At 40.1% G+C, this 27,412-nt stretch overlaps 1 long non-coding RNA gene across 1 annotated transcript in view; it reads left to right on the forward strand.

The window, feature by feature from the left end:
* Positions 1–8,083: 8,083 nt before the first annotated feature.
* Positions 8,084–27,412, forward strand: part of LOC132206170 (uncharacterized) — a 159,394-nt gene continuing 140,065 nt past the window's right edge. Inside the window, exon 1 of the long non-coding RNA XR_009442882.1 lies at positions 8,084–8,363. This is a non-coding gene — a long non-coding RNA (uncharacterized LOC132206170). The remainder of the gene's footprint in view (positions 8,364–27,412) is intronic.

The raw sequence follows: 27,412 nt of genomic DNA on the forward strand, positions 1-27,412 counted from the left end.
AGAACACCCTCTGACTATCCCTTTGCACAGAAAATGGTCACACCACATTTGATTTGCATATAGTCTGACCTCCTGTTGTGCTCTTGCCTTCTTTGAGTAGGTACAGCAAGGAGTCTAAGCATCATTGTGTTATGGAGGGAACGTTGCCATTAATCACTTTCTCAATGACATGAATTGGCTTTCCATCTCTGACTGCTCACATTAGGCTTAGCCTTTGCAAAAGGTGGCAGAAACACATCAGCAAGCTGGTCCAACAAATCTTACTCCAATTTTATTTACACCCCCTCCTTCAAATCTGCATCCAAACGCCTGATGAAGTTCCACCTGTGGAACATGATTAATAGTCAGGGCACACTTTCCCTATTTCTCCAACCTCCACTAGATCATTTTTTGCCAGTGCTCTTTTAATTTTGGAGACTAACTTAGCCAAATATCTGATGCCTTCATGGTGAATCCTATAAGTTATTGGAATATGATGATATGAGTAGTATTTTCTGGAAGCTCCTCTGCTGCTCTCTGAGCTCAAGTCCTGAGCAGTGGAGTGCCTACACCAGCCACCCAGCTGACGAGTTGGCACCAAGCCCACTTTTAGAAGTCCAGGGGTCCCCAACCTGCTCTTTCAGCTGTTGACCTGTTAATTAGCATAGGTAGTGGCATCTATCCTCAGCCGGGAGGGAAATGCCAGGGCCATCTGTTTGCCCGACTACTCCCCGGGCTCAGAATATACCTAGATCCAGACATACGCCAGTATTGTCCAGCAGGAGTCAGGAATTTGAATCAGGTGCTTGGAGTGCCAACACTTGAGTTGCGAGCTATGCCACAAGTCAATACCGAAGGCTACAGGTGGCACTTGTACTGACTTGATAAGCACATTTTATACAAACAGCTCTCAGTATGCCCACCGTAATGACACTCTGGAATCACCCAGAATGATGTAATTGAAAAGTGAAACTTTTGATAAAACAGAAGAGTACGAATGAATTTATTGTGGAAGGAAGACATAATTATGTATAATGTTAATGGAAAATCTTCAAGGCTCCATTTGTCTGATCCCCCACCTACCCCCAAAACAATGCAAAATGTTCTTTTCAAATCACAATGAAACAAACATTAATGTATTTGATTGTTCCATCTAAGCCATTGTATTGATACAATTTGTATCTATTTTTTAAGTTGTTTGCCTTGGATGATGTCAGCAATCATAAGACAAAATCTGCTTTCAGTACAAATAAGCCAAACATCTTCTACTTTCATGTTTTACTGATTTCTAAACAGTATGTAATTTAGCTACACATCCAATTAATTACCTTTTTCACCCAAATAAATTCAAGTACAGCTTTGAATAAAATGTCTCGAGGATGTTTAAGGCATATGTCACTTTGAGCTGCCATATTCTACCTTCCTGCAATCCATAACATTTCACATTTGTTTAGCATGATACAGAGCAAATATACATGAAATATGTAATTGAACAGCAGATTACTGACATGTACTGGGAATGCAAAATGACTCCGCAGACTGAGATAAATATGTTGTTTTGCAATGGAGCAAGGGGAAGAGGCTGTACACTGTAGGAAATGAGCAATCATGCAAGAGTCCCCATTTCCTTATATTGTAGTTTACCTAAGTGTAGTGCAACTACACGTCTAAGATTTATTTTTACAGAGCAGTACACGCAGATTTATATATTGGAGTGCTTTCACTGAGCTAGATTGAGCCAGAAGAATAAGATTTGCTGAAAGGGCATTAGCTCCATTCACTATTTATTGCTGTGGAGATTTTGTTTCATCTCCAGCAGTATCCCGAATTACAATGAGGATACATTAGGTGTCTTTGTGGAACTGTGAAATGCAGTTAAAATGGTACAAATGTGAGGTTGCTCCCATGATATCTGACAAAGTGAAATATCCTCTTCTCCAACAGAGGAAACAAACTGTAAAACTTGCAAGTGACACATACCAGTCTGACTCGTCTTGTATACTTCAAATTGAGCTCCAATATATCCAATATACTTATTTCAAAGCATTAGTTTTTTTAAAAAATAACTCTTTCTTCCCCCTCAGGATGTGGAGGTTAGCATGGGGGTGTGCCCATGTAATTCTATCTTAAGTCCCTTGACTTTCTTCCTGACCACATTAGCTCAAAGGTGTCCAGATAGCATTTCCTCCAGTGTCAATAAAAGGAGCTTTGAGCAAGCCTATAAGCAGCCACAAGTATCAGATTGGGGAAAAAATACAATTCTAAGGTTGAATATAGTACCTATAAAAATTGTGGGTCTTTAAGGTACCTTACTTAGACCTGCCTGATGCTGTTTTGGAGGTTTGATGCCTGAAACTTCAAAAGACTGCGATATCGAGTTCTGCACCCTCTTGCCATCCTGTAATTTTTTTGTATTGTTGACTCATGGGATATGGGGGTGACTGGGTGATCAGCATTTATTGCCCACCCCAGCACTCCTTGAATTGAGTGGTTTACTAGGTCACTTCATGGTGTAGTTGAGAGCCAACCACATTGTTGTGGCTCTGGAGTGACATGTAGGCCAGATCAGATGAGGATGGCAGATTTCCTGCCCTGATGGACATCAGTGAGTCAGATGGGTTTTTCCGACAATCGGCAATGGTTCCACTGTCATCAATAGATTCTTAAGTTCAGGTTTCTTATTAATTGTATTCAAATTCCATCATCTGCCATGATAGCATTCGGACCCATATCCCCAGAACATTAGCTGAGTTCCTAGGTTAATAGTCTAGTGATAATGCCACTAGGCCATTGTTCCCTTGACGAAGTTGTCATTTGGGAGAGTTGGTGTTCCCCTAGGGTCAGAACAACCGATAGGATCCAAATTAATTGTTTTCTGCCTCTTACAGTCGGAAAACAGAAATGTATTCCATTCTGTCAAAATTTGGGGTGACGACCTAAAGATAATGGGCTGGATCCAAAGAGAATCACAAAGATAACACCAGGGATGAAGTCTTAGTTATGAAGAATTATTTGATAAAAATGTACATTTTTCATTTAAAATAAGACAACTATCAAGCAATGTTCAAAATTATTGGAGGTTTTTGTGAGGCAACAAAGGAAGATTTATTTTTTCTGTTCAGTGATTCAGTAACTAAAGGAACTTAAAATTAATATCTTCGCAGAAAGAGGAAAGGAAAACATTTTGAAATGTATTTTATACACATAGGAGATGCAACATTCTACAGGGAATAGCAAATAAACAGAATTCACACTTCACTTTGAAAAGAGAAATGCATGAACTTTGAGGAAGATGAATTTGAAGGATATGAGGTGGAGCAAGAGAAATGACTATCTGAATAGAGCTTTCAGGTTGTTGGCCAAACCTATGGGCAAGGTAACCTGCTTCTGGGCAGGTTTCTAAAATGCTGTTTACTGCAACATTTGAGATTTATATCTCTCTCAAATACTGCTACGCGTGTCTGGACTTTCTCCACAAGGTGTACGCCCCAATGTTAGGAACATATGCTTCATTGGAGAATGTGGGAGAGCAGACGCCATCTTCCTTGAGCTGACCTATTAAATACCCACAATCAAACTCACTGTCTAACTAAGGATAGCATGCAGGTTTTAGAGGGCGTCAAGCTAATCAGAAGTGCCACAAAGAGAGGTATGTGGGCTGAGACATTTAATATTTAATCAGTGTTAGATAGATAACCCCTTCGATGGTAGCCTGGGCAACTCCTGTGTAGCCTGTGCTTCTCTTTGGACTGTGCTGCATCTCACTCTCCCCTGCTCATGGCCTTTTTTTAAATTGGTTTGTGCGATGTGGGCATTACTGGCCAGCCAGTATTTCTTGCCCATCCCTAGTTGCCCTTGAGAAGGTGGTGGTGAGCTGCCTTTTTGGGCCACTGCAGTCCTCCTGTTGGTTGACCCACAATGCTATTAGGGAGGGAATTCCAGGATTTGGACCCAGCGACAGTGAAGGAACAGCGATATATTTCCAAGTCAGGATTGTGAGTGACTTGGAGGGGAACTTGAAGCTGGTGGTGTTCCCGTATATCTGCTGCCCTGGTCCTTCTAGATGGAAGTGATGGCCTGAGAAGATGTCGCTCAATGATGGCCCTCAATTAGGCCTTTAATTGATTTAATTGGCCATTTACCTCCACTTGGGAGGTAGGAGTGAATTGCCAGCATTCCTACTCCTAAGAAATATCTCTAGCACCATTACTGTATCAAGAAGCACCCCCTGATTCAACATGGCTCCCTGGCATTTGGCCCATGTTCCAGCCTAGGACCAGGTTTTTTAGAGCAAGTCTAATGATGAAATGTATTAGAATTGACACTGCACCTAGTTCTAACTCAAGGGAGCCCTGAGGAGTTAAAAGACGTGACTTTCACCTCATCTGATGCGCTCATTCCACACTTAAGAAGTGAAAAAGGGCTTTTCATTCATGCACCAACTCCATTGCACAGTTGAGAATTTCAAAGGGGATGTGTCATCCTGCAAACAAAACTGACATGAAAAGTCTGATCTGAATTGTATTTCTATATGACTATACTCTTACAATGTAATGTCGCCATAGTCCCAGAGGACTGCTCTCTCATTAGGGAAAGACAACTGGTAGAATTTTAACTCGAAGGTTACCAAACCTTAGACAAGGGCGGACGATGGGAAAGTGGCACTTTCATGGTGACCTCAACTGGTGCAGGGATTAAACCCATGCTGTTGGTGTCACTCTGCATCACAGACCAGCTGTCCAACCAACTGAGAAAGCCAAGCCCCAGTTTTCATGCTATTATATACCTTGCTTGACTGCATTCCCAAATTCCAAACTTTCTCCCTAATGTTTGTACCATGAACACCAGTTTATCTAGTAACTTAAGCCGTCTACAATTTAAAACATTAAAAGGCCGTTATTCTTAGCTAGCCAGATCCAACAAAAAAAAGTGTAAACAGAACAACCAAAAGCAAAAGACTTCAGATGCTGTAAATTCACAACAGCTTCTTAGATAGCACCTTCCAAACCCACAATCACTTCCATTTCCAAGGACAAGGACAGCAGATACTTGGGAACACCACCATCAACATCATGATACCCACCATCCTGACTTCAAAATATATTGCCATTCCTTCAGTACTGCTGAGTCAAAATTAGATCCTAATGACATCATGGGCTTACCTATATACAACATACTGCAGCTGTTCAAGAAGGCAACACACCACCAGCTTTTAATGGGCAAATATAGATGGGTAATAAATTTTGGCCCATCCAGCAACACCCATATCCTTCAAGTAAATAACAGAAAAACAGAAAATGCTGGAGAAACTCAACAGGTCTGACAGTATCAATGGAGACGGAAAGACGGGGAGCATTTTGAGTCCAGTATAACTCTCCTTCAGCAGCGAGCCAAAGAAGAGTCATACAGGAATTGAGAGCTGCTAAATCTCTCCTGTTTCTTCTGTTTTTATATGTGTCAAAAGAGTAAAATCATTCTGAATAACTGAGTTCAACCTCTACGTTGAAGATAAGTTCATATGAACAGTAATTAAATCATTTCACCCTGAACATATCCCACTATTTAAAGAGATTGTGGCTGATGTGTAGCTTATATCTACCTTTGCCCCTTATCTCCTTTAACACCTTTGGTTAATAAAGATCTATCAATTTTAGATTTAGGATTAACAATTTGATGTAGCATCAATTGTCATGGGTGGAATAGAATTCCATGCTTCCATCAGCCTTTGTTTATGTAGAATTATTTCTTAATTTCTTTCCTGAATGATCTGACATTAATTTATAGATTCAAATCATCGCCTTGCACTCCCTCTGCAAGTGGTATAGTCTCTCTGACTAGCTGCCTTCATTCTCTTTTTAGGTCAGTTCATGAATTTGCCTTAAGATACATGAAGATCAGCACATTGACAAAAACATCACTATTTAAATTAACTGACATTAAGGTGTGAGGTATAGCCAGCAATTGAAATAATTGTTTACGTCTTACACATAGTAATCATTCATTCACCAACTTTGACTGTAAACTTATCATTGAAAATGGAATAAGTAGTTCACGCTTTCCTGGGAATATCCTCAGAAAGTGCTATAAAAAGTTATAATGCCTCTTTTGTTTGCAGCTTTAAAAAAAACCTTTTCTCTCTGTTTCGCTGCAGCACCATCTGCTGGCTCAGGTGATGTCTCCTAGTCACGAGAAAGGTTTGCTACATTTGGTCAAAGTTATCACTGTTGTCAATTGCGCACTCAGATTTTCACTGAAACTTTGTTAAACGGACCATCACAGTATCTTAGAAAGGAAGCAACAACCTGAGACTCTCTGTTAAACTTCAACAAGAAGCATACAGCCTGAGGCAAACAATGATTTCATTTGTAATTGAGGCCCAAGATATGTACACTACATGACAGAAAATAGTGCCCATCCTTTTCAATGACCTTTCCTGGCCGAATAATTGTATTTTAGAGACTGTGACCCATGTACTTCTGCTAGACCTGATCACATGCAATGACACCAGCAATCTGGCAGATCATTTATTGCAGCTGATGAAATTGATACTTCATTTTCATTCGAATAACAGTTATCGATCAAAACTCAATATGAAAAGAGGCTACACCAAATCATGACACATTGCAGGCTGCCTGTGTCTGTCACTCTCCGAATTAATTTAAAAACAGCTGTTATGAGAGAGAACTTGAACCAATTCATCAATGGGTTTCACTTGAAGAGAAGCAAATACAGTTATTTTCCAAAATTTCTCTCTGCAAGGCTTTAAGCCTTTGTCCTTATCAGAAAATGCTCCCATTGTAATGAAAAGTTTGAGTGAAAAACTCCTTCTAAATGAGAGCAAAGGGTTATGCCAAGTGGCAGTAAAACAGAGCACCAATACAGCAACTTATAAAGAGGTTTGTACATGAGCTCGCAAGGCCCTAGTAGTGGTTATGAACTCTTCCTCCTCCACACTTTTTTTTCCTTACTCTCTTTGTTCAACTCATTGGAAAAATTGAATAGACAGGTCCAGGTTTCAGAATGTTGGTGGTGTCACATTCGAAGGCTGTTAATAATGATCTTCCACTGTTAATAAAACTGACTGATTAGCCATGCAGAATGTCAGGAGGATGATCACATCAATTAATAATGACAAGCCCAGAGAGTTAGCAACCACTTTAAGACGTACGCAGTGTATTCTGGTTCAAGTTACACAAATAAAAGAAAGCATGTCACTTTATGCTGGTTATTAATTTGATATGAAAGCTGCATATTTCCTCAGACGTTTGACATTGTAAGAAATCAAGATATTGAGTGCACACATCATGAATGTTTTTCAAATTCCTCATCTTGCCCAGCAACGTTGACATTGCAGATAAGAAGGTGGATGAAAGTGATTAAAAAGCCCCCTCCTCTGCTCAGGGACTAGTACTGCTTCTGAATTGGAGGCTTACATTTGTTTTGAGAGAAAGTGATGTATATCAGCCTGGTGCACCCCTGTCTCCACAGCATCCAGCTGACAAATGATAAAACCCATCATAATTATGATAAGGAAGATCTGTTGGTCTCCACTGGGATTTGAATCTGCAACACTGAGGTACGGGCAACAGAGTATTAAAGACAAGCTGGGAAAGCCAGTCAATTAGTGAGCCTCCTGAGTGACATGCCTTCCAGACAGTTCTGTATCTCATGAACAGTACCACCATTGGTCTCTCTTCCTCTATCTTCCACTATGTCGCTCTCTAACGCTCTCAGCAATACATAGTTCGTAGCACATAATGCAGTGTTCAAAACATGCTCACTGATCCTTCATATTGATGCCTGATGTCTTCTCATGCATTGACATATCAGGGCTAGTAGCACACAGGACTATGATAATAAAAATGAGCTCTTTCTGTACTGGTCCGCATTAAATTAAGACCTGAACTGGAAAATCCAGGTAAATTCAGTTCTTACGCTGCAGTATTTGCTCTGCAGCTAAAATTAATTGAATTCCCCTTTCACCCCAGTTAGGCAAATCACCGTCGGCAGAATTATCAACCTTCCATCGCAACTGATCTGTCGCCACAGAAGCTGATTGCAGAAGGCCCTCTAAAGACATGTACCGTACATCTGCAAGAGACATGAATTGACTTATCCTGACAGGCTCAACTGGAATATTTTCCACGACAATGTTTAGCCTGCAAGGATTGCAAAACAGTACCATTAATGCTCCAGGTTGACTGCAGAAGTGACTTTGAAATGACAGCATGCAATGAATGAGTTAATGAGGCAGTCCCATGTTTCATCAGTCAGGGAAACTGTAATCAGCAGGATTTCTTCATCGTGATGACAGCAAACACCAAAGCCAAGTGATAAGGAGAGCAATTGTCTGGATCTGCATTTACACACCACTGGCTACAGGGGTAAGTTTTAACAAAAGTCAAACAAGCCCATCGTTTTTGTTAAAACCTGGTGAACGAGCTCTTTCCCAAATCTGATGCTTAGTAAAACATAAACTGCACAATCAAGATTTCCAAGTACTGTTTAAAATAACTTCAGTAAATGACGATTTGCTCAAAGATGACTGCTGTTTAAATCAAAGGGGTAGTCAGTAATATCAATTCCCAAATAATGTTGTGGCCTTACGATATCTGTCATTAGGCACTCTTATTCAAAAGAATTTTAATAACAGTTAAATTGCAGGGGTAGAGTTCTGTTTTCAGTTTCACCGATTTTTTTCATCACATTTCACCTGCGATTCACATAAATATCACAAAAGATTGCAAAATTTTAAGTGGAAATGACAGATGCAGATGCAAATCAAGTTATCATGATCTAGTTTTAACAACTATTGTGTTAGAAACAGGCCTTATCCACAAAAGCTACCTGTATCCTTAGTGTGAATTATTCAACATTATGAGATTTCACTCGATGATCTTGATTACAATGCTTAAAAAAAAGCCAGATATTTTGGGAGCATCGGCATTAATATGCATGCTTTAAAAACAACTTGCAAAATTTTATTTTATATATTTAATCAGAAATTGACTAAGTAGAAAGCAGCTCATCATTTGTTCTAAGTTGTTGTTAGAAGTATAAAATCGGGTTGCACATAGGTGGTGGATTGACGCAGATTTAAAATTTTTTGTGATAAGCATGCTTTTAGTTTTGCTGTGACCACACACAGAGAAGTCTGTGAACTATGAACTCATGTAGTTTATTTAGCCTCATTTTAGCTTTAGAGAGTACATTTTAAAAAAGAGCCAGCAGCAAAACTACAGTCTGAAGCAAGATAATGGCTAGTGTATTGCAGACTGTACATTCTCCAGTGTCTGCGCGGGTTTCGTCTGGGTGCGCTGATATCCCCTACCATCCAAAGATGAACACTCTAAGTGGATAAGCCATGGGAACTGCAGGATTGCAGGGATAGGGCACTGGGTCTGGGTGGTATGCCTTTTGGAGGGTCGTTGCAGACTCAATGCCTGAATGACTTCTTTCCCCACGTAGCGATTCTATCAACGCAATGGTTTAGCTTCTTGACACTAGCTCAATGAGCCATGGTCAGATTAATGATTGTTAAGAATATCCAAACTATAGCCAGAATCCCCTCATTGAGCTGCTCATGTAAACCTAGCGACACAAAACACATGCCCAATGTCCAGCATGAAACCTTCTTGGATTTTCAGTGCTGTCATTCCACTTTAAAAGCAACATCACAACCATTTTTGTCAAGTCAATTCCTAAAGCAGGTTTACAGAGGAGCTCTTGAAGCTGATACATTCTCTGTTCTCTCCAGTTCATCTACTCCAAAGTATCAAGGTCCTTCTTTAAACGTTGAGGGTAAGGTTATTTATTTAGAGGTTTTGAGTATAATCCTGTGTTTCCTAGCAGTATGGTGTGACACTTGCAACTTTGCAGCTTTGAAGTATAGTGGAAACATACAGAACATGTGCTCGCAGTCTCCCAGGATTAACTCTATACAATCAGTTGCACAATTTGTATTCCTCCATAATAAGAACACCATAAGCATTTCTGTGCTGACATTGAAACTTTACCATAAACTCAAATTTTTGTACTTTTTATATTTTTGTTTGAAGACTTGTGTTTGTATCTGCTCTTAGTACATTACACTTCCAGTTTTGAGAAATGAACTCTGTGGTTATAGAATACTGTATAAAGTCGATTCTTGAGTAACTTCCCTTATATTAAAGATTCACAGAACCTACCTCAGGCTTCTGATGGAGGGTATCTCACACAGTGAAATACTTAAACAGGCTCCTCAGTCATGTCATAGATTTTTTCATGTGTTTCAAGTCAGCTTGCTCAATTTCAAGCACATAGGCATTAAATCATAGTGCTAGATAACTAACTGCCACTTTCAGCATACCATGTGTGTTCCAAGAGTTTGTTCAAGGTTAGTTGAAATGAGTTCTGTGTAACAGGGTGTCAGCGTTGCCTCAGCAATCACACACTCACCTCCAACACAGAGGGTCAGAAGTTCAAGCACCACTCCAGGACTTGAGCACATAATCCAGGCTAATAGTTCAGTGCTGTTCTCAGGGATTTGCTATGTTGCCAAAAAAAAGCACCTTCATTTAGGTAGAGATTAAAAGATCCCCATGACATGGAATTAGATCAGCCAGTTCTCTCAGCAACCCAGCAAACATTTATCTGTCAACTGACAATACTAAATACAAATGAATCTCATTGTTCATTGTTGGTTCTTGCTTTGCGACATTTGGCCCCTCTCATAGGCCCAAATTAGCACCAACTGGCATCATGAATGGTGCTTGATGAAGCCATAACCAGGGTATGTTACTTGCTTTTTTTTCTCCATGATCACTCTGCAGCCAGTACACAGTTGATCACAGGAGCAACTTTCCCTGCCTCTCTTGGCCCTTTTAGCTCCGTGGAGCTGCTCTTGTTTGTTTCATTCTTAATTATCTGACCATAGCCACAATACCTCCAGCAACAGCTTCTCATCTTCTCCTTGCATCATAACTTCCAGTGTCCCATTGCACTCCTTTACGACTAAATGGTAGTGGCTATGAGTTTGGAATGTGCTGTATAAGGAGCTTCAGGAATAATATAGCAAATGGCACACACTGTTGCTGCTGAGTGTCAGTGATGGAGGGACTGAATGTTTGCGGATGTGTTACCAATCAATCATGCTTTGTCCTAGATGGTGTCAAACCTCTTGAGTGCTGTTGGAGCTGCACCTATCCGTCTAAGTGTAGAGTCTGCCACCACATTCCTAGTTTGTGCCTAGTGTGTGGTGGACAGACCCTGGGGAGCCAGGAGGTAGGTTACTCATTGTGGTATTTCTAGCGTCTGACTTGCTCTTATAGCCAGTGTGTTTATATAGTTAATCCAGTTTGGTTTCTGGTCAATGGTAAATCCCAGGATGTTGATAGTAGAGCATTCGGTGATGATAACACCATTGAATATCAAGGGACAGTGACTAGGTTGCCTGTTATTGGAAACATTCATTGCCTGGCATTTGTGTGGCTCACATGTTAAACAGATGCAATCGAGTTAATACATCAGTGTATCTTAAAGATACATGCTCAGGATATCACCTTTCTGTCATACAACAAAACCTAAAGGCAAAAATGTCTCTGATTCCATCTTAACTCAGGTCACTTGACCCATGATGGAACTATTGATGGAAGCATTTTCCTCTTTGTAACCAATAGCTTAACATTTGCCCAGAAATGGATTGTCTATGCATGTAATATTTGAATGTATTTGAGACCTATCATAAATGTTTGTTGTCTCTTCCAACACCATGTTAACTATGCCCTAGTTTTAATGCTATGAGAGGTAATGTAATCTTTACTGCATCAGGTAACGAAATGTTACTGCATACAAAACACGCATCGTGATGACATTCGCGGCCATCTGCAAAAGAAGTCCAAGATTTTAGCAGCAGATATTTGTTAACCAAATTGAAAGTCAACCAAAAACAGCTTTGAATGGTAATGAATTTGGATGTTTAGCAGCATCAACCAGAGTAAGCATAAGTTTGTGTGAGAAGAGTGACCAGTGAGAAGCAAGAGCTACTATCTTTTTGATGTCTCACTTAAAAGAGGTTCTCTCCTTAAAAGAAAATAGTGCTTGGAGTTCTGATAAAAATATAAACTACAGCCAAGGGGTAGTGACTTCAGTTACAAAACTTTCCTAAAAAAGTACATAGCAAAAATAAAAATTTAGGAAGCATTGTTCTATACTAACAAGCCTTATCTGTGTCCAGAGATCATTTGATGCTGCCAGTTTCCTCCAACAAATCAAAAGCAAAATATAGGGCATTTCACATCATACATTATTTGATGTGAATGACGTTTAGAGTCAGAAACATGTAGCTACAAGGCTGTAATTTTTTTAAAAATTATCGGCCAGTAATTCTTCAAATAACGATCTTAACTAGGCCAAGGCTAGCACCAAGAGAAATAATGGGGAACAAAGCAAAAGGCATAAGTGTAACTTTTTCAAAGCCGAACTGAGAGACTAGTTGAGCTAATCACCCAAACAACAATTAAAGATTTTAGCAAGCATCTCCTTGGCAAGAAAATGAAATATGCTATTGACACATAACTCAAGAGCAAACACAATTTGCAAGCCCATTTTCATTCTTTAGACTCAATTAACATTGCTATGGTCAATGAATTGCATAAAACCAACAAAATTGGCAACACGTGATTTGTCACAATGTTCTGAGAGCTGTCCAGCTTTTCTTAATAAATGGAAACCAGACGGCATCAAGGGACAGATTTACAGGGAATCTGTTTCCACAAACAAGCCAAACTACTGAGAAATACACAAGGTGGTCAAACAGTATTATAAAGGCAGCAAAGAAATTGTTAAGAAAGTACATAAATGCAAATACTTTCATGAGTCAAACAAGCAAAGAGGCAAATTTCACCAGATTCTCGAGGTTTCCAGATTGTTACCTCACACACTACATTAGAAGGCAACAAAACCTTTAACAACAATTTATATCATAAGTCCTGAAAATGCAGAGCAATTGACCCTGAGAGATATTGCCACTGTGCATTCTGAAAGGTATTTGACAATTAGATTAGATTCTCTACCGTGTGAAAACAGGCCCTTTGGCCCAACAAGTCCACACTGCCCCTTGTAGCAACCCACCCAGACCCATCCCCCCATAACACACACCCCCCTGAACACTACGGGCAATTTAGCATGGCCGATCCACTTAGCCTGCACATCTTTTAACGATGGGAGGAAACCGGAGCACCCAGAGGAAACCCATGCAGACATGGGGAGAGTATGTAAACTCCGCACAGACAGTTGCCCGAGGCTGGAATTGAACCCGGGTCCCTGGTGCTGTGAAGCTTCAGTGCCACCCATATACATATCTATATCAGCAAATGGCACTCCGTGGTACATTCCATGAGAAACTCACTTTATATAAGGGATTATGAATTCATGCAGAGGCAGGATCATACAAAACTGCTCACCTTGGCTTCCTAAAATGTTCTAGTTGGTTGATACCAATGTCCAGCAGTGGCAGTGATTACTGATATGCACTGATCTTGGTATCAACATAACACATTAAATTCAAGCCATACCCATTTAGTGGAACAGACAAGGCATGATTTAACTGAATCAATGGATGATCTCACACCCTGTACCCAGACTGGTGTGATGTGGTTAAAATAGTATCAGAGATAATGGGAACTGCAGATGCTGGAGATTCCAAGATAATAAAATGTGAGGCTGGATGAACACAGCAGGCCAAGCAGCATCTCAGGAGCACAAAAGCTGATGTTTCGGGCCTAGACCCTTCATCAGAGATGGGGATGGGGAGAGGGAACTGGAATAAATAGGGAGAGAGGGGGAGGCGGACCGAAGATGGAGAGTAAAGAAGATAGGTGGAGAGAGTGTAGGTGGGGAGGTAGGGAGGAGATAGGTCAGTCCAGGGAAGACGGACAGGTCAAGGAGGTGGGATGAGGTTAGTAGGTAGCTGGGGGTGCGGCTTGGGGTGGGAGGAAGGGATGGGTGAGAGGAAGAACCGGTTAGGGAGGCAGACCTCCAGGGCAAGAGATGAAAATGTAGGGCTTAATTTTAATCCGGTACTATCACACTCTACCGCTTCTCTGCTCTCCTGTATTTTGAGTGTTCTCACATGAATGGTGCTATTAATGTGAAGCATAAAATACATTTCTGTTCTTGGCGGCAGCCTCACACATTGTGGCATTAATACTATTTAGTGCAACGGGAATTCATCTCAGTGCTGAAGAGCTTAACTATCTCTCTTGGCATCCACATTGCTGATGCTTTGGAGAAAATTGGTCTCATTGTACATATATATTTCAAGAATATTGCACATTTATTTCCTGTAAGGCAATATATGACCTTTAATATTGTGCAGATAGGACCTGAGGAATTCCCATATTTTTCAAAACTTTCACTGCAAAGCTTCAAATCCATATTTTCATTCAAGCAGTTAGAGTTGTATACTTCAGAAGAAGGCAATAATTTCAATGTATTTGAAAGCCTTAAAGTAGAAAGCATGATTATTCAAACTGCTTCAATACATTCAATGAGAACTTTACTGCAAAATAAACTTTGCTTGCCTTCAGCAGACTTTTAAATGAAGATCCTTTGTTATATTTAAAGTCGGATACATGCAGCAAATCTCCTGGCAGTATATTCTGCTGATGTGAGAAATGTCGCAGACATTATCCTTGTGTGGACTTTATTTTATGGCCTGCAGCACAGCCACATGATGATAGCATAAAATTATGTGAATTGCCCAGTGTGCAGGTCTGAGAGATAATGACTAATATATTAATTATCAATCCAAATCAATGTTAAGCAAGTTGACTTCTTCTCTGTTACACTAAAGGAATTAAAAAGTTATTTTGCCATCACCATGAATAAAACACAGGAAACTACAAAGATGATGACTTGTGCATCTGTATATGTGACAGTAAAGTACTGTATGTGTTTTTTTATTCACTTGTGGGTCATGGACATAGCTGGCTGGCCAGCATTTATTGCCCATTCCAAGTATCCTTTGTGAAGGTAGTGGTGGGCTGCCTTCTTGGATCATTGCAGTCTACAACTGTAGGTTAACCTACAATGCCCTGAGGGAGAGAATTCCAGGATTTTGACCCAACACCTGTGAAGGAACGGAGGTATATTTCCAAGATGAGTGGCTTGGATGGGAATTTGCCAGAGGTGGTGTTCCCATTATTTCTACTGCCCTTATCCTTCTAGATTGAAGTGGTCATTGGTTTGGAAGGCTCTGTCTAAGGATTGTTGGTGAATTTTTGCAGTGCATTTTGTAGAAAGTACAAACTGCTGCTGTGAGTGATGCTGGTGGAGGGTGTGGTTGATTGTGGAGGTGGTGCCAATCAAGCAGGCTACCTTGTACTGGATGATATCAATCTTCTTGAGTGTTGTTGAAGCTGCACTCATCCAGGCAAGTGGGGAGTATTCCATTACACTCCTGAATCGTGCCTTCCAGATGGCGGGCAGGGTTTAGGGAGCTAGGAGGTGAGTTACTCACCGCAGTATTCCTAGCTTCTGACCTGTTCTTGTAGCCCCTGTGTCTATGTGATGAGTCCACTTGAGTTTCTGGCCAATGGTAACCCCTAGGATATTGATAATTGGGGATTAAGTGATGGTAACACCATTGAATGTCAAGGGATGGTGATTAAATTGTGTCTTCTTGGTGATGGTCATAGTATGGCTTTTGTGTGGTGCAAATATTACTTGCCACTTGTCAACCCAAGTCTGCATATCATCTAGATCTTGTTGCATTTGAACATGGATTGTTTCAGTATTAGAGGAGTCGCGTCTCGTGCTGAGCATTGTGCAATCATTGGCGAATATCCTCACTCTGACCATATGATGGAGGGAAGGCCATTGATGAAGCAGCTGAAGATGGTTGGGTCTAGGACACTACCCTGGGGAGCCCCTGGTATGATGGCCCAGAGCTGATGATGCCCTCCAACAGCCATGACCATCTTCCTATGTTCCAGGTATGACTGCAACCAGCAGAGAGTTTGCCTCTGATACCCATTGAATCCAGTTCAGCTAGACATTCTTGATGCCACATGTGGGCAAATGCATTTTTGCTGTTAAGGGCTATCATTCTCACTTTATCTCTGGAATTCAGCTCTTTTGTCCATGCTTGAACAAAGTCTGTAATGAGGTCAGGAGCTGAGTGGCCCTGGCAGAATCCAAACTGGGCATCACTGAGCAGGTCATTGCTGAGCAGGTGCAGGATGACAGTACTGTTGATGACACCTTCTATCACTTTACTGATGACTGAGAGTAGACTGATGGAGCAGTAAACAGCTAAGATAACAAGGTGTAGAGCTGGATGAACACAGCAGGCCAAACAACATCATAGGAGCAGGAAAGTTGACGTTTCAGGCCTAGACCCTTCTTCAGAAATAGGGGAGAGGGAGGAGGTTCTGAAATAGTAGGAAGAGAGGGGGAGGCGGATAGAAGAGATCCACTGAGGTTTTTTCCAGAGGGAGAAGGGTAATTTCTTCAGGAAAGGCATCCTTAGGAGGGGCTTCGCAGTGGGGTTAAAATTGTTTCAGAGATAGTAGGAACTACAGATGCTGAAGAATCTGAGATAACAAGGTGTAGAGCTGGATAAACACTGCAGGCCAAGCAGCATCATAGGAGCAGGATTATAAATAGCTGGATTGGATTTGTCTTGATTTTTGTGTACAGGGCATAACTGGACAATTTTACTCATTGTCAGGTAGATAGCTGTGTTATAAGTGTACTGGAAGAGCTTGGCTAGGAGAGCAGCAAGTTCTGGAGCATGAGTCTTCAGCAATTTTGCCAGAATGATGTCAGCGCCCATAGCCTATGCAGGATCCAGTGACTTCAACTATCTCTTGGTATCACGTGGAGTGGATTAAATTGGCTGAAGACTAGTATCTGTAAAGTTGAGAACTACTGGAGGAGGTTGAGATGGGCCATCTGCTCGGCATTTCTGGCTGAAGATTGTTGAATGATTCGGCCTTATTTTTCCACTGATGTCCTGGTCTCTTCCAGCATTGAGGATGCAGTTAATTGTAGACCGTTCTTCTCCAGTGAGTTGCTTAATTGTCCACCACCATTCATGATGGGATGTGGTAGGACGGCAGAGCTTAAAGCAGATCTGTTGGTTGTGGGATCACTTAGCTCTGTCTATCACCTGCTGCTTATGCTATTTGGTACACAACAGTTCTTTTGGTAGCTTTAGCAGGTTGACATCTCCTCTTCAGGTATGTTTGGTGCTGCTCCTGGTGTGCCCTCCTGCTCCCTCCTTTGAACAGCGGTTGATCCCTTAGCCTGATAATAATGGTTGAATCGGGGATATGCCAGGCCATGAGGCTATGGATTGTGCTGGTGTACAATTCCACTGCTGATGGCCCACTGCCCCTCATGGATGCACAGGCTTAAGTTAGTAGATCTGTTTGACTTCTGTCCCATTTAGTACACCTGATAGTTCCATACAACACAATGGAGGGTATTTTCAATGCAAAGTCGGGACTTCATCGCCTTAAGTGCTGTGCTGTAGTCGCTCTTACCAAAACTGTCATGGACCAGCAGACTGGTAAGGATAAGTTCAAGCATGTTTTTCCCTCTTTTTGGTTCCCTCACCACCTGCTGCAGACCCAGTCTGGCAGCCATGTCCTTTAGGATCCAACCAGCTCAATCAGTAGTACTGCTGCTGAGCTACACTTAGTAAACATTGAAATCCCTCATCCAGAGTACATTTTGCACCCTTGCCACCGTCAGTGATTCATCCAAGTGTTGTTCAGTATGGAGGAGTACTGATTCATCAGCAGAAGGAGGGCAGTATGTAGTAATCAGCCGGAGGTTTCCTTGTAATATGAAGCAGTGAGTCTTCATGGAGTCCGGAGTTAATATTAAGATCTCTAAGGACGACTCCTTCCTGACTGTATGCCACTGTTCTGCAATGTCTGTTAGGTCTGTCCTGCCGGTGAGACAGAATTTATCCAGGGATGGTGATGGTGGTGCCTGGGATATTGTCAGTAAGGTATGATTCTGTGAGTATAGTTGTTAGGGAGTTGCTTGACTAGTCTGCGATGTAGACAAGCCAGTTTGGCACTAGCCCTCAGATGTTAGTACAGAGGACTTTGCAGGGTCAACAGAGCTGTTTCTGTTGTTGTTTTCCAATGCCTAGTTTGATGCCAGATGGTCCATCCAGTTCCATTTCTTCCTTGAGACCTCAATGTCTTTGTCAATGTGACTGAGGAGGAGGACAATTGAACATACAACATTTCAAAGTGCAATAGTTTGGTGGCATGTCAGGGAATAATCATTGTAATGTAGCATTTTACAACCTACTTGTAACTATTTCAACAAAAATTAGTTCCAAACATGTTTAAAACCAATCAGTCTAAACTGTTGAAATTGGTGGTTCTAATCCTATAAGGGGAACTTTGATCAAAAGGAACTCCCTTCAAGTCTGAAAGGATTTATTGTTTTACTCTAAGTTTATTATTCACATTGTGGAAAACCATTCTGACCAAAGTGTAAGCACTGCTTCCTGCTGTTCTATTGGATGTACGTGAGTTGCTACCCAACATGCGGCAAGTTGATTATTTATTTTCTTTTACATGCTCCTCTTCCCCAGTTCAGGGTACTTAAATTGACTGAATCTTAGAATCCCTACAATGTAGAAAGAAACTGTTTTGCCCCATCAAGTCTACACCAATTCTCTGAAGAGCACCCCACTCAAATCCAGCCCTCTACCTTATTCCCATTTTTTACCATTGCTAACCCACCTAGCCTGCCCATCCCTAGGCACTAGAGACAATTTAGCGTGACCAATCCACCTCACCTACGTGTTTCAACTGTGGGAGGAAACAAGAGTACCTGAAGGAAACCCAGACAGGCATGGGGAGAACGTGCAAACTTCACACAGATAGTTGCCTAGTGCTAGAATTGAACGTATATCCTTGACAGTGCTAGCCACTGTGCCACCTGCTGGATTGTTCAATGGCTTAGTAGCCTGTTACTTCAAAGGTTTCATCAAAATGTTGCTCATAAGATTTGATAACCTGGAATATAATGCCATATTCTCACCTACTCCTTGATAATCTTTCAGTCATTGTTTATTGAAAAGCTACCTAACTCTCCTTTACAAATATTCAAATTTGCTGCTTTTGTCTCCTTCTGGAGAAAAGAGCTCAAAAGTATCACAGCCCTCTGTGAGAAAATAATTCTCCGTATCTCTATCTTAAATGGACAAGTCCTTATTTTGAAACAGTGACCCCTAATTCTAGATTGCTCGACAAGAGGAAATAATCTTCCTCTGTGATCTTACGTACATTAATCAAATCTTCTAAACACCAACAGATATGAACCTTGTCCCATCCAACCTTTCCTCATAAGAAAAGTTTAAGTATTCCAGTCAGTAAACCTTCTCTGAACAGTTTCTAACACATTCAAATCCATCCTTAAAAATGATGAATACCTCGGCGAGCAAGTCCACAACCTCATCCACAACCTGACCTCCAGGTCTTTGCCAAAACTTTGAAGATGTCTACCCTATACAATATCCCAGATGTGGTCTCACTGGTGCCCTGTGTTAATGAAGCATAACCTCCCTACTTTTGTATTTAATTATCCTTACAATAAATAATCACATCCTAATAGCTTTCCTAATTATTTGTTGTACCTCCATGCTAACCTTTGGCAATTCAAGCACAAGAACACCTTCTGCACCTCAATATTCTGTAAACCCTCAATATTTAGATAACATGATTTCTTGATTATCATTCCTGAAAGAGTATACAAATTCAAACTCCAGTGATTGGAACCAGGGTCAGATGGATCTCATTGACGATGAGATTTTTGATTCGGCTTGTTAACCTGGGACAATCAGGGAACCCTGGCTGACAGATATTCACAGGAGATTCAGGAAGTATCATCAGTCTAGGCTTTGAGCTGCCTTGTCAGATCCTTTGTACTGGCACAACTAAATAAGGGTTGATTTGCTGACAGGATACTAGCCTCTATGCAGTTATTTCACATAGTTTCTCACTGTATGTTCCATTTGTCAGATCTTAGCCTGCTCAGTTAATCTATCTGCATCCCTTTGTTGTCTCTTTATGTCCTGTTCACAACTCACTTTCCTAACTAGCATTGTGTCATCAGCAAACTTAGCATTCGCACCTATGTTCCCTTCATTCAAACGATTTACTTAAATTGTAAAAAGATGGGGGCTCAGCACGGAACACAGAAGCACACCAATTGTTAATTTACTATGTAGAAAATGATCCATTTATGCCTAATATCCATTTCCTGTTGGTTGGCCAATCTTCCATTCATGCCAATATGTTACCCAGACACCGTAAGCTTTTGAAAAATTTTCCACAATAGACTTTGATAGGGCACCTTATCAGGTAGCTTCTGGAAATCTAAATAGAGAACATCCACTGGTTCCCCTTTGTCCATAACACATGTCCTCAAGCAATAAATTGGTTAAATGCATGCTTCATTTCACAGGGCATCAATACAAGTGTGCAGAAAATGTTCAGTAGAAACATTTTAAAATGATATATTGAGCATCTGCCTCTCACACAATGTAATGTAGTTCCAGTAAGGAATTTAGGGAGGAATGCAGACATAGGGGTGCGATGTTAAACAAGGCCAGGACCTTTCTATATCTCTGGTCCTAATGGATGGAAACTCCCAGAAACAATTAAGGCTGCAAGTCTGTGGTTAAAATTTGTATTCCTCATGAGAGTCACAGTTTAAAATCAACAGTCCACTAAGCTTTTAAGCCAGGGAAAGGTACTCTCATGTGACAATGTAAACAGCTCCATAAGTCCCTCTCCCACTATAACCTCGATAACTAGACCCCTCCATTCATAGGCAGCTGGGATGCCTCAACACATGCAGATTTACTGCATGACTTGCTAAGTGCTCATGACACTGTCAAATGGCCCCATGCTTTTCCCAGCTTTGCGCAGCCTCAGACAGCACGCAGTAGTATATCAGCAGGCACAATTCCACTCTTCGTATTCAGACATACATTCTTCTGTGTAGTGCAGCTACCTTCCTCTCCCTATCACAATGATGTGGGTCTGTTATATAGGAAGAACATTTTCCAAAGCGGATGGATATTCCATTCACAGTGTCTATAACTGGGAACAAATTTGATTATCAGGTTCTGTATCCAAGCAATTTATCACCCCAATTTCTTGTGGAAATCTATCAGCCAGTGAGAATAGTCCAAAACAAGAAAGAAAGCAAGTATTTTCAAATCTAAATTCCCCTAATAGCCCAATCCTGCACACCCTCCCTCACCCCATAACCACTCCTCCCTCACCCCAGAAGCTTTCAATCCAGGTAATATCATTTCTATGTCATAACATAAATAGCTCCTTAGGCTCCCCTCACTTGGCAACTTCCAAGACTAGCTCCCTTGCTTCTGGACAACAGGAAGGCCTCCATCAATGCATATTTATGTAAGATCTATTGAGTATTCAAGGCATTGTCAGTATTTCAAGACTGAAACATTAATATTTCTGAAGCATTATAGCATGCTTTCAAAATATCCTCACCTTCAAAGGTGTAATTAAAAAAAAGTAAATTCTCGCAGTCTAAATTGGGGATGTGCATTTGAAATCTTAGCAGCTCGAAGGAGACAGTTTAAATTTGATTAATGCCATCTTTTTTCCACAGCCTTCCAACATGGTCCACAAAATGATTTTTCGTATTGCGGGATTTTGATAGTACCAAGACCTGGTGTGAATTAGGAAAGAAGCTGCACCAACTTGCAATAAAACACTAGAAATGGAATTCATTAGGTCGGTAGAAATCCTTGCAATTATTCTCTCCTTTAATTATCTATGAAAATGTTAGTTGATTACAGTTACATATTGATTAACAGTCATTCAGCTGACTAGCTATTAAACCCCAATCGTGGTGTCCTCTGTTTTAATCAGTCATTTGTTCGAATCAAAATCAAATTAATCTGGTTAAAATGTATATCATTTTCCATTTCATTTCAAAACAAATTTCACCAAGTAAGTCCAGTAACAATATCAAAATTATATTTAGCTTGAAAAGTATTATTCCCTTACAAATTCTTTTCAATGAATCAAACAAAAGCAGAAGAGGAAGCAGGTGACTTTATTAACAAAGAAGTGATTCTGGAGATCACTGTACTTAAATATTCAAGTCACAGCTTTAATGATTTAGGGGGTCTTTAAATGGAGACTTCAGCAGTGTACGGCTGCACTTAAGTACTGAGTGTTGTAAATTAACTGTACTTTCCACTAAAAGGCTAGCTCTACCAAGGTTGTTTCAGGTCTCTGAGGCCTATGTGTCTTCTAAAATGCGTTGATTACTCTCTGAAGAAAACTGCATTGGGAGATATTTGCTGACCAAAGCTATACATTACTGTCCAATTAGTATAAAGATTGCCAGGCAAGTGTTCACTGTAACCAATGACCGTCACATTCCCCTGAGGCACAGCAGAAGAAAGTGCAATGAGCTCAGATCAAATTAACCTCTGTTTAGAAAACTGAATGTCCATATTATATTATTTTCCTTTCAATTAATTCTTGTAAAGTAAAGTAAACAACAGGCACAATACAAATCTGTTATACAAACTAAATGTACATTCACTGACAAGGTACTGGAACTAAAATAACTCAGTTGCAATCAATGGCTACAGTAGGGCAGAATAACAGAATTATGAAGTATATCTGTGTCCATTACAATCACAACAAATTTATTTTATTTTCTTTGTCTTCTGGAGGCTGCAAATAGCTTCTTTGTAAATATATCCAGTTCTCGGACATTCCAACTAGATAGCATGACTGGATCTTGCTCCATTTACGCAAGTTGCTTTTCTGAGGGTCAGCTTTGAAGTGTATCTCTACATGTGGTTCTTGATGTCAAACCAAAGGAATTATCTGTGCACAGATGGAAGGAACTGCAGATGCTGGAGAATCTGAGATAACAAGACCCTTTCTGATGATCTTTTCTGAAGAAGGGTCTAGGCCCGAAACATCAGCCTTCCTGCTCTTCTGATGCTGCTTGGCCTGCTGTGTTCATCCAGCTCTACACTTTCTTATCTTGAATTACCTATGCAGTTTTGCATTGGTGAATGCAGTTACTGTATTTTAATGCAAAAAGGGACAAGTCATCAGCTTTATTTGAAGGAGATCACAAATACACCATCTATGAGGCTGTTAATCAGTAGATCAAGCGTTAACTCTGCTTTTTGAACAGTGTTAAGGAAAAGTTGCTAGCAATCAGGGGATTCAATGTGGTAAAAGTATTAGATGCTTATTCTGTTGTTTGGCAGTCACTCAATTCAAAAGCTGCAACGATTAATTAAGTTTTAACCTACACTTTAAATCTTTAACTGCAGTTACTTAACAGTTTGGGTTAACAAGAATATGCAGTGAAACCTTCTTTTTCTCAATGCCTCTGCAGCTTTGGACACAGTTAATCACAACACACTCCTTCAGTATATTCCATTTGTCCACCTCTACAGTTTCCCAAATTCACCCTTCACCCAATCTTCTTCCTTACCCATCTACTTTCCTTTGACAGTATGATGCAAGAACGTGAGTACAACAAGTATGCTAAAAACACATGATTTCCATCACCTCTCCTCATCATGATGGAACCATTTCAACTAAACGGCCTTGGGACGTGATGGCCGAGTGGTATTATTGATGGACTGTTCATCCTGACACTCAGATAATGCTCTGTGGACCTGGATTTAAATTCCACCACAGTAGAATTTGAATTCAATTTTCAAAAATCTGTAACTAGGAGCCTAATGATGACCATAAATTTATTGTGGATTGTCAGAAAAAAAGAACTCTGGTTCACTAATGCCTTTTAAGGAGGGAAACTGCCATCCTTTACCCGGTCTGGCCTGCGCGTGACTCCAGGCCCATGGCAATGTGGCTGGCTCTTAACTTTTCTCTGGGTAATTAGGGATGGGAAATAAATATTGCCCTAGTCAATGAAGCTCTCATCCTATGAATAATAAAAAAGACATTTTCACCAAATAATTGAAACCAATATAAAATACAATGGCACACGTAATTCTGATACATAAAAGTGACAATTTTCCTTCTAGATGTGGCAATCAGTCGTATGTTTGGATACTGAATTTCTGTTCCATCTTGACCTGCTGAATAAAGCATAACCCATTGTACTTTTTAAATGTAAATACTTCTCATAATTTCACAGTACGGATCATGCATTTACAGAGCCGCCACATAGACTAGCTTAATGTCGCAACTACGCTGATCAGATCTTCCAAAGGTTAACACATTTGCTACATTAGGCAGCTGAAATATGCATATACAGATATTTTGCTACCCGCTCATCTGAGGTTTACCTTTTCTGATGTAAAATAAAAGAAAATAAAATAAAAGAATAAACCCATAGAGCCAAAATGAAGTCATTCTGGCATGCTCTGCATGTTTGATGCTCTCCTTGTCTTTCAGTAAACCAGCAGCAAGAGCTACTAATGGCATCTGTATTTCAACAAACAGCACAATATTGAAGTGACCAAAAAAACTTCCCAAATAACTTAAGCTTGTGTGTTGTCAACTAGTTACAGGTCATGAATTCTTTTCAGAGCAGCAGGGTGAATTCTACAGACATTATACAATGTCATGTGGATCATCACTCATTTTGCCATTTTGTTTCTCGTGCAGCTTAAGTGTAATTGCTTTTCCCCAAGTTTAATTTTACTTTGCAATATTTTCTGTGCATGCATGGATTGAGGGGTGTACAGTGAACCAGAGCATAATGAAGCTATCATATGCTGGTACTGTGATAAGGAACTTTTCACCCACCACCCCCACCCCACCCTCCACACCATCACCACCACCACTAAAATATACGTTGCTTTGCTACCTACTGTACCTCATCTGATGCAAATTCCATGCAAGAACATACTTGATCTGGTTCAAGTGTTCCCAAGAGGATTGGCACATAATATATTGAATTAGAAAGTGCATGCGTACATTACAGGTCTGAACTAGGTCATTTTTTTATCAATTCCACCCAAGCTGTATGTGCACACTCTCTGCTGTTAGCTATCAGATACTGACGTTATTTCTCTGTTCTAATTGTGAGTTATTAGTGCACAGAAACAAATGTGTAAATGAGATACCCTAAGCCCAACCACCTGTGCTGAGCTGTGAAATAAATATGCTAACATTTCATGTAAGGTTTGACATCCAGCTTATAAAAGATAACCTATTATAAACCAACCAAAGGGAGTAATGCCTTTTCCTAATTTAGAATCTGATTTCAAATCCCTTAGGGCAAAATAGGCTCTGGTGTCATGCTCTGATGTCTAGAGAGAATGACAGTCTGACCTGTTTGGGGCAATGTCAATTAATGTCACCAAAATATCTGTGTGCAAGTACTTCCTTGCCAACATGAGCTTTAACTTCTACAAATATCCACACCCACCCACAAAACATTCAAGCTATTAGCTGATATTATTTGGAAAATAAGTACTAGTGAAACAAATTTTCTGGTAAGTATGCAATCACAACATCTCTGCATGTATCAAATTTTGCATCTTATGCACTGAATATTTCTGAATATATCAATCAAAAATGTCAGATGTTCTCATTTTATAAATATTTAGCATTGATATTTAAAATGTTATATTTGCTTGATCCATGTGTAGATCACATGTTTGGAAACAGCTTGCAATTCGTTGTGTTTTTACAGATTATTCCAGCGGTTATTAAAAAGTTAGTTGATTGCCGCACAATCAGCAGAGTCAACACTTGTTGTAATTTCAATGTGCATGCTCATTTCCAATGGATCATCCAACCTCTGTAGAGATAGACAGCATATCTGACCTCTCAGGTCACCTAATGTCACAGAGATCATTCCACACAACTGAAAATAATCCTTTACTGCCGCGAATGTAAAGAATGCAGAAGAAGCCTGACATTAGCAGGTGCACTCTGTCAGCAGCGCTATAACTTTTTGTCCAGTGTCCAGAATAGTTTCAGTAATGCTCTGTCACTATGTCAAAATCCCACAGTGTGGCACACCATCTGCCCTGAGACCAGACTTTGTGGCACCTATGAGGTCAGCACAGCTATAGGCTTCTCTCATTTAAATCTCTTGGAGGTCTGAAATTAGAATTGCTAGCATATATATGGACTGTAACTACATACCATTAATTGGTATCCTCTACACAACCTCTAGAAAAGAAAGAGAAAATGTCACTTCAAAAAATTGGCAAACAGAACTCCACACTAATTTACTTCAGAAAGTGTTATGCATTATTTATATGGCACACTGATTGTCAAAAAGTCATAACTAAATACCTTGCAATAGCATTATACTGTGCAATAGATTGCCAATGTTCATCTATTGCAACGCAAAAAAGAATACAAATTAGGGATTTAGGTGTCAGTTGGGCATACTGTATGGCCATTAACAGACAATAATTCCCACTATAATTTTTCTCTGTGAATTTATTGGAATGTCAACACAATTACATTAAGTTACACAGCAGTATAGTTTGTTTTTATTTTGCTAACACCCAAGGGATAGCAGGAACCAGATTGACAATATGCAATATTACTGGTGTCAACATGTAATATTTGTGTCAAACAAACCAGGCGTAGCAGTAGCAATCGCCATTCTATTTCATTGGTGCCAGATGTGTTTGTTTTTAGAGGTGCTGCCACCTCTACCAACTGTGCCCATTTAATGATACTACCTTTGTTAATGATCTCTGTTGTTCCAACTGAGTTAAGCCATGACTAACCACAATTTAATTTGGACTGTGGCAGCTGTGTCACCTACATCAACTGTAAAACTGTGCCAATTTTTATAATTATGCCAACCAGCTTTGATGAGCTATTGTGCATAGGATGCCAATAGTTGCGATTATGCCAAGCTTCTTCCAAATAATAGGGCCATTGATACTGTAACTGCTATGAAGTGCAGCATCATTCTTTACCATACAATAATCCGATTAAATAAGATTTGTCACTGGTATCACTAAATCACTTCCAACTACAATAAACAATATGGCCAAATTATGATTTAATTCAGCTATACTTTCACCATTTCTACTTGACTATGACACCATGTTAAGTACAGGGTAAAGATTTCTGGCTGTATCAGTTAGCTATTAAAATTGACATGTTAATCTCCTATTATCCCCAATGTCAATGTATGCTTAGCAAGCTACAGCCTCTACTTCTGCCATCTTCAGTGCATTATTGGGAGAGTACCATATATGTGTAAATGCTGTCTTTCAGATAGAATGATAAAACAAAGCCCTGCTTGCCTGATTGATGAGATGTGAAAAATACTATGGCACCATTCAAAAAGAGCAGGAGAATCTTAGTATCCTCACCAATATTGATATCTTTATAAATATCTGAAAGACATTCATTCGTGATCAGTTATGCAAGTTCATTAATTGATTCTGTTT

This window comes from Stegostoma tigrinum, chromosome 33, assembly GCF_030684315.1.
Source record: "Stegostoma tigrinum isolate sSteTig4 chromosome 33, sSteTig4.hap1, whole genome shotgun sequence".
Taxonomy (NCBI): Eukaryota; Metazoa; Chordata; class Chondrichthyes; order Orectolobiformes; family Stegostomatidae; genus Stegostoma; species Stegostoma tigrinum.